The 9,411-nt window shown below is 42.7% G+C and overlaps 1 non-coding gene across 1 annotated transcript; it reads left to right on the forward strand.

Moving 5' to 3' along the window:
* Window positions 1-8,987: 8,987 nt before the first annotated feature.
* Window positions 8,988-9,096, forward strand: LOC136455818 (small nucleolar RNA R71). The gene has a single exon (XR_010759283.1). It is a non-coding gene; the product is annotated as a small nucleolar RNA R71 (small nucleolar RNA).
* Window positions 9,097-9,411: the final 315 nt, after the last annotated feature.

Genomic DNA, 9,411 nt, shown 5'->3' on the forward strand with positions numbered 1-9,411 from the left:
CAAAAAGGTACTAGGGAAGATGAAGCTAGAATGATGGTGCTCGGGTGACGGCGACGATGATGGCGGCGGATTTCTGAAAGCTAGGGTTTCAAGGCAAGAGCTGGGCACCGAAGGAAAGGAAGATAAAAGGTCTTTAAATAAATTTTACAGCGTTAGAAATGGCCCACCAGGCCCATTAAAACACCGTATGAGAACGCAACGGTCCATTTACCGATGCAGCTAAAACGACGGAGGGCACAAATCCACATAATGGTACAATCCAATGGGCAGATTTTAGACTTATCCATCCAACACTATTGCAGAGCCATCAGATAACTACAAGAACAACCCATCCTCAAAGAAGAAAGGGAGGGTAACTTCTGAAGGAACAAAAGAACCTGGTTCTTGATAAAAAGAACTCGGAAATTCCATAAGCAACACAGCAGGAGAAAGCATGGCAACTAAGAAGGCAAGAATCTTTTTTATTACAAATGAAATCAAGAAGTACAAGATTACACATCTTACAAGACCCAACGACCTCAGTACTACAACAAGCAAGGTAGCAAAGAGGAATCCGGACACAGCTAGGCTCTGGAACGACTACGTGTTCCAATTTGCTGCCAGGTAGAACAAAACACTCTCGGCTACACTGTTTTCTTCAAAGGATGAACACAGTGCATCCAAGACAGAAATTAGCAGCACAGCAGGAAAGCATGGACCAAAGGAGGCTGGCAGGCATCTGTCTACCCAAGCCCGACGTGATGCAGGATCAGGTGTTGATCTGCACCGAATAGCCGTAGGGCAGACAAAGAGCGCTAGCCAAGAATTGTTGAATGAAGGAACGAAGCCCACATCATAAGACTTCCTCCAACTACCGCCACCAACTTCCTGATGCAACGCCACTACGGGATTAGTCTACCTCTAACCCCTATCACAAGACTTCCTCCAGCTACGACGAGATACACAACAACTACAAGATATGCCCGGGGGCTGCTCAACTTCACAAACTACCATATCCATGACTACAAAGACTTCAGGCCACACAACAGAATGCTCAATGATTCAAAAACAAGCACCACAGGAGGGTATTTATAGACCAAAAGAGCGGTGCACATGAACCGGGAGCACCAAAGGTAAAGACCTGACAAAGGAAACAGTGAAAAGATAGAACTCAATGAAAAAGGACTCAAGCGTGAAGGAACAGTGACCAAGGACAAGCATATTCGGAAGGATATACCACCATGGTATAACCCGTCAACAAACAGCATTTACACCCAACCAACTCCACACAACCACATCCGACAACAGAAGACTAGCAGAGAGTATGCCAAGGCCATGTAACCGAGTTCTTTCCGAATAAAAGAACCCAGACATAAGCTCGAAGGCTGGATGCCGCGAAACTACAAGGATGATGGTTTAATCCAAGACTAAAGGGCTGCTTCAGAAAGATGCCGCAAAACTACTCGGATGATGACATAATTCAAGTCTTGAGGACTACTTCAGAACACAAATTTTCAAACAACATAAAGATTCAAGACCCTCCAACTTTTTATTCCAAATAGCAAGAGGCTTAGGGGCTACACTCAGTGAGTGCACTTTTTCTTCAAAAAAGCGCACGTCACCAAAAGACTTCCTAACGCAGACCACTTCAAGACATTACAACAAAAAGAACCCGGAACGAGCCATATTCGAGTTCTTTTTTATAAAACTTCAACGAACAATCAGAGCAACTTCAAGACAAGATCCTCCAGCTCCTTGTTCCAAATAGCAAGAGGCTTAGGGGCTACAACCAGATGGATGTACTTTTTCTTCAAAAAAGCACTCACCACTCGAAGATCCCAAGAAGCGCTATAAGGTTTCACTCCAGAAAGCACTCGAATGACGTTTGTTCCTACTCAACAAGACCTGAAGGAGTAGAACGAGACTTTCAGAGCTCAACCATGAAGTGCTCGGGGCTTGTCGATGTGGGACCCACAGGATACCCTACAAGGGAAAGAGAAGATCTAGTCTAACTAGGATTCTTCCCATGTAATCTTAGTAGTAGTACTATTTAGTAATCCTACTAGGAACTCTCATTGTAAATCGACTAGGACTCTGGCCCCCTAGCTATATAAAGGAGGGCAGGGCTCCTAGGGAAAAGGACAACAGAACAACAATTGTATGACACTTCATAATCAATCCAACATAGAGGCTAATGTCGGCTGGACGTAGGGCTATTACTCGATCAACGATCGAGGGTCCGAACCAGGATAAGTCATTTGTCTCTTACGTTCACCATCGAGTTCTGCATACGCTGAAGCCCAAACATACTGCCTTGGGTACCCCCATGGTAGGCTATTGGTGGTAAAACATCAATAGCTACCTCAAATTTGGTCTCCACCACCTTTCATGGCTAAGATCAACTTCATATCTACACATAAGGGATATTACTAAGGAAGATTAAGAATAGAGTTTGTCTTCCTTTGTAACTAAATCCTACTTGTAGACCTATATTCGAGGTGTGGACTATAAAGGACTCAATGGAAGTGTCACATCCATGATCTACCACATGGCCTGGAATATAGGGTGTATCCATAGGTAAACAATGTATAAGCACCATGCTTACACAATGTCGACCACTCACCTCGAGTACTTTGGAGCAAGCGCTATACGAACTTATGCATAAACATGATGATAATCTAACTATACTAAGCATATAATCAAAGTAGATGATGAATATTATAACTAGGGACAATTGTCTGGCGGACATCCAAAGTGATGGTCGTTTGCTGGCGGACACCCCGTTTTGAGCAGTTTGCTAGAAGACACTCCCGATCGGTGAAATTAGGCCACAAGACACTGCGGACCGATTGCAGCTGGTTGACGAGAGAGAAAATTTCATTTTGGACATCCAGTGCCACTGAGCCACTGTTGGGTCCACCCCTCTCCCTCTCATTGACACGTAGGGCCAATCCGCGCAGCAATCCACATAGGACAAAGCTAGGCCAGGTGCTCTGGTAGAAGCTACTCACATGCCAGCGCTCTCGACGATGCTTTAGGTGACCTCACCCTCCCCTCCCCTCCCTTCCCTCCGTCCCCATCCCCAACCTTGTCATGGATGGACCTTGGATAGGCCTGGTGCGGGCAGCATGGCGACGTAGTGTGAGTGGGTGAGCATGACAGCAGGTCTGGTGAGGATGGAAGGAGACCGGTGAGTGGGAGTGGGCAGCGTGGCCCATGGCGATGTGGTGCGAGCGGCAAGTGTGACGGTGGTAGTACAACAGCGGGCTCGATGGCCAAGCGGGGCCTCATTGAGGTGAACTCGGCCAAGCACAATGGCATGATGAGGCAGGCAGTGCGCGGATCCCTCGCTGAGTCATGGTGGCATGCTAGGGAGGCAGGATGTGGAGGGGCCTGGAGCGGTACAGACTCTGTAGAGATCTTGGGACACCGTCGTAGACCATGTCATCGCGTGGTCGCGCGACCGTGGGATCTTGTGACACCACCGCAGACCATGTCGAGCAGAAGCGGTGAGGACACAACCACTCCTCCACATGCTAGGGTAGGCATGGGCCACTCATCTAGCACAGCAGCGTGGGAGGCCGTGGAGCCCAGGCGGAACCAGGAGATGAGCGTGTCTTCCACGATAGAACAAGAGGCAGCGGAGGAGGAGGATGGGGCCAACACGGGCACGAAGGCAAGGAGGCATGCATAGGTGGTGAGCTGGGAGAGCGAGGCGGCGGTGGAGGAGAGCAGCGAGATGGTGTGGAGGTGGCCAAGCCTAGGGTAGGCATGTCCCCTGTGTCAGACAGGAAATAGAAAAAAAGAGAAAGGGAGAGAGGAAGAAGAAAGCGGCAGGAGCAAGAATGTCATTTCACCACTGTTCTCTCTCCTCAACCGGTCCACGGTGTCCAATGGCCTAATTTCACTAAACCAGAGTGTCTTTTGGCAAACTGCTCAAAACGGGGTGTCCGCCAGCAAACGACCATCACTTTGGATGTCCGCCAGAAAATTGTCCCTTATAACTAGGAATATGATAAATATGAAGATGAATGTCATGACAATTGTAGCAAACATATAAAAAATAATGAGATATACAAAAAGAGAGGGGGGTACAAAGGTTATACCAAACCATGCTCTTGACATGATCAGGGAATCCAAATGAAGCCTGCTTGCCTCCCTTTAGACCTAGCCTAACTAGCTATGCCCTAAAATATGGTGGAGCTCTGAGAATGATTAGGGTTTCTATCTTCTCAAATGAATTATGCCCCAAGGGGTGTGGTAGGGGTTAATATAGATAGGCCGAAGCATCAATCCTGAGCAATCAGATCAAACTGACTTGAATAAATGGCGTAGATGCAATCTAGGAGGCGGTGGAGAACCAACATAACAACGGGGTGCTGACATGTGGGCCCTAGGGGTCGGCCAGCTTGTAGGTGGGGCTGGCCGGCCACACCTGGCGGCGCCTCACCCTCCACTTTGGTGTAGAGTCCTCTCGAGTCTTCTGAAATGTTCTAGGGTTGTTTTTGCTATGGATAAGCATGATTAAGTCTAACATATAGGTCCACCTTGATGGTTTTCTAGATAAACCCTGTAGAAAAATACAGATTCACCAAAACTCATGGAATTTGTTAGTTTAAACCCCTAGACTTTCATTGGTGATTATATTTATGGTTTATAATGGTTGTTAACTACCATCAACAAACTCTCCCAAGCTTAACCTTTGCTAGTCCCTTAGCAAAGCTAAACTTAGTAAATGGCATCAGGAGTTGCATCGATGCTTTCACTCCTCAAAAGTACACATGCGTTCAAACAAGAATTCTCCTCCTGAATTAGAATGAACCGATCTAACTTTCAAACTTACCCATATTACCTTCAACCATGGGGCTTCTTAGCCTTCACTTGGGTCTTGAGAAATTGAAAGACTAGAACTATCAAGTCAAGCACTATGTCTCAAGTTCTTTGCTCAACCATTACTCTAGAGTTTTTATAGGTTTTCAAAATAAAACTCAGAGATTCCATTGTATGACACTCTCAAGTCTCTCACATATATGTGGTATTTATGGATCCTCACCAAGGCAATAGTGATGTTATGCCTTTCTCTTTCTATAACTAAGGCTTATGTGGAGCTCATAGGAGTGGAGAAAGCATAAAAGAGCATACTTGCAATACATATATTGTAAAGTCAAACCTCAGATCCAAAGAGAGTTGAGTCATACAATCAAATCAAGATATGCATGCATGTGTGGATGTATGGTGGATATATATGGTGGCTAACCTAATTCTACTATGCTCCTTGAAAACATATCTCTCTTTTGAAACTTGGAAACAACTTTGCAAGAGAACATGGGCTATCCTATTCATCTTTTTCTTCTCTTTTTTCAGGCAGGCATCTGAGTACCCATTGTTTTGAATATATTGGACACTTGTCCATTTTTTCCAACTCTCTCTCCTCTCTCTTTTATGAATAACTTTGGCATAGCCCCATGCTTCTTTTCTACAACAAAACTTTTGACAGATAGCAACAAGAACTTGGAGCATTTATTTGGTGGAAATCATATCAAACATATTTTTGGTGTTCACCCCTAGAGTAGGAGTAGAACATTTTTTGGTGGATCTAAATGGAATGGCATGTTTTTGCGCCTATCCCCTAGTGTAGGAGTAGAGCATATGTGGGTGGTGTGTACTGTGATCTTGATTTTAATAACATGACAAACCTCTCATAAGGGTCAACAAAGCTTGACTAAACTCAATGCAAAACAAGCAACATATATGAGTGGAAGTTTTTCTATTCTAAATATAATATATGACTCTAGTAGGAATTTAATCTTTGTCATACAGGAACTCATCATGTAGCATTTTTATGTTTTTCAAAAGAAATATTCAGAACTTTAGTATCACTTGGAACAAGATAAACAACAACTCAGACCGTCTCATATCATATCCACCAATTACCTAGACTTAGATCAAGCATATGCTACCCACGAGTTTCAAGTTCAGAGTAAATTCTTATATCAAAACAGTCGTATCCAAAACTCAGGAGAATTCAAGGCTGAAAAACTAGTTACTTGAAAGGAATTACGACAAAGCAACTATTCATCATTTTCATTGCAAGAGATTATCCTCAGAGTCTATTTATTTAGCTCTTAAAAATAGAAAACTAGACACACACTTTTTACTTTTTTTCATCATCTAGATCACACCTTACTAACATATATATTTCTAACACAAGGATAAATTTTTATTTTGTTTTTAGTTACACATCTTTTTATTTTATTATTATTTTTTAGCAACTATAGCAGACTTAAAATAGTAAATAAAAAGAAATACTGAGCTAGATACATAGGGGGATGCTCCTCCCCCAAGCTGGATGTTGATGTGGTCCTTTCTTAGAGCGGTTTTACCAGCAGATGTCCTTCTCGTCCAGAGATGGAATGAGGTGAAAACTGATCCGGGTGAACTTCCTCTTTGATTTTGGTGCATCATCCTATAAAATACCAATAAGAATACCAAAACTCATGTAATGGATTAGGATAAGGGGCTAGCAGTCAATCCGTCCGGAGATTAGTTGTTCTTGAGGTTTAGAAATATTTTTGTATTGGCAGAATTTTAGCAGGATGTTTACCTAATATATACTTTTTTATTTATGATATGCAGATCAAAAATTCTGTATGCATAGTATTTTTAATTTTTAAGCCTCCATAGTGAATATTCCCATGGGTATTTACACCAGTAGATTTATTCATATGGGCCTTAGGATTTTTAATGCAGTGATGAAATGTGGTCATGAAACTTTTTATCTTTATTTTATTAGCACTAATGTAAATACAGAAAAGTAAATATGCTAAAGTGAAAAGAATTCATGCAATGCTAGAAAGTAAATATGGATAACTACCAATTTTACCTCCTAGCGAGGGTTCGATTTTTAAATCCTCTGAACATGACTCTTCTCCTATCTTGTTCATTCTTTTGGTGCATCTATCGGTCCCAGAGATGGAGACCTTGATGGTTGCACCTCTAGTGATGGTGACTTGGATGATGTCACCTTCTCTTTCCATACCTGGTTCAGTCTATGGACTAGGTCTTAGGCAGAGTAGGTTCATCTTTCACAACTTCTTTTGGTTCTTCATTCGTCTTCCCAATCATTCTTTGGGAGTTGATTCCTTTGGTGTTGGGATGATCGACATCTCCTCCTAGAGCAGGGACTTCTTTAGGCTATCCATAAGTGGTATAACTATTGAAATAACAACATACCTTTTGTCTGAGGAAATTGGAAGTGGACTTGTCTAGACCCGACGTAGAGGATCGCGTTGGTGGTGTTAAGGAATGGTCTTCCAAGGATGATGGGCATGTTGTCTTCTTCTTCAACCATGTTTAGAACCATGAAGTCGGTAGGGGCATAGTGACCATGTATTCTTACCATGACATCTTTCGCTATTCCCTCTAGAAATTGGATTGATTGGTCCACCATCAGCAATTGTATATATGTAGGGAACAAAGGTTAGTCACCAAATAAGTATTCATATGTTACCTTGAACATTATATTGACACTTGGCCTAATGTCGTAGAAGGTCTTGTGAAATATTCTTTGTCCAATGGTACACTCAATCGTGGGTACGCATAGATCATCCTTCTTAGCAAGGAATGGTGAAGCGAGTAGGTGGTCGTACTCTAATCTGAGTGTGTTGATCATATTGACTGATTCTTCTTGTGGCTGCCTAACCTTGTTCTTCCTCCTTCTCCTATTGTTCTTCTTCTTGGTTACTGTTGTCATTTTGGATGGGTACAGTGTCTGTGGATGTCTAGGAGATTGTAGGATACTATTATTGAAAGAAAACTTCTCCTTTTTATCCTTGATTATGAAGTAGATCTTGGCACTGTCCGTGTAGATGATGGCTTTTGTGGTGCTTAGGAAAGGGTCAGCCCAAGATAATGGGTGCCCTTACATCTCCACCTATTTCCAAAACCACAAAACCTATAGGAACATATGATTGTCCCCCTCAAACAATGACATCTTAAAGAACTCCCTTAGGGTAGCAGAGTGACTGATCTGCAAGCTACAAACGCATGTTTGTGTACAACAAAGTATCTCCATTAATTTGATCATAAATTACCTTAGGCATGATGTTGACACTTGCTCCAAAGTCACAAACAGCTTCTTGGAAAATATGAGGTCCAATGGCGATGGGGATGATAGGTCTTCCTAGATTGCTCTTCTTTTTAGGCAAGGTATAATCTATCCACCTTCCTATAGATGGTTGTATATAGTAGTATGCTGCATTATGAATATCGATAAGATTTGCAGTTTCTAGATCTTCCGGTTGCCTCGGAATCTTACCTTTGTTGGTCAGAGGAACAGCAGCAGTCAGCTGAGCTATTTGTGATTCTATCATTTTATTAAAGCTATGCTAGTTCCTAATGGCAGAGGAGAGGTTATCCATTTTATTACTCATGTTTTGTAAAACTCTATCATTGGAAACTAATTTCCTAGATAAGCCCTCCATTATTTTAGCTTGGCCAGAAATCAATTCTCTCAAGGGTGGTTATTAAAATTAGTGAAATTATTACCTTGAGGGTTACCTTGGTAGTTTGGCCTTTGTTGCTGATTCCATCCTTGATTTTGTTGAGAACAAAAGTAGTTGTTGTTGACGAAGTTCACATCCTCTTGAATTTCAGGGCAGTTGTTCCCTGAATGCCCAGTGCTTCCACACTCTTCACACGTCATGCGGGATTCATGAATGTGCATGACTTCTTGCTTCTCATTGGCTTGATCTTCGAGCTTCTTCATTAACATGTCCATCTTGGTAGACAGCATGTCTAGCTCCTTGAGTTGATGCATACCTCCACCTCTCTTGCGAGTCTGAACTCGTTCTTTATTCTAGCCTTGGTTGGAGGCCATCTTCTCTATGAGAGCTATTGCCGCTAGGAGTGTGAGTGACAGAAAATCTCCTCCAGCAATAGCATCCATAGTCTCATGGGTATTGTTGGTCAACCCATGGTAGAAAGTTTGCATAAGTAGCCAATTCTCCATCCCATGATGAGGACATTCTGATATGTAGTCTTGAAAGTGTTCCCATGCCTCAAGGATAGATTCATCATATTATTGCTGAAAACTTGAAATTCTCCCACGCAGAGCATTGGTCTTGCCTGTGGGAAAGAACTTGGCTAGGAAGGCAGTGGAGCAATTATCCCATGTAGTGTTTTTATCTTTGTTAGCATAGAACCACTGCTTTGCCTTTCCCAGGAGTGAGAATGGGAAGAGATGAAGTAATATGGCATCTCTAGATACTCCTTTGATGGTGAAAGTGATGTAGATCTTCAGGAAGTGTTGGAGATGAGCACTCACATCTTCATGCGCCTTTCCACAAAACTGGCTTGCTTGCACCATGTTGATGAGGGCTGGCTTGAGTTTAAATCCATTGTCTTCGATATTGGTTGTCGGTCCAGTTCGAA

The sequence above is a fragment of the Miscanthus floridulus genome, chromosome 5 (assembly GCF_019320115.1).
Source record: "Miscanthus floridulus cultivar M001 chromosome 5, ASM1932011v1, whole genome shotgun sequence".
Taxonomy (NCBI): Eukaryota; Viridiplantae; Streptophyta; class Magnoliopsida; order Poales; family Poaceae; genus Miscanthus; species Miscanthus floridulus.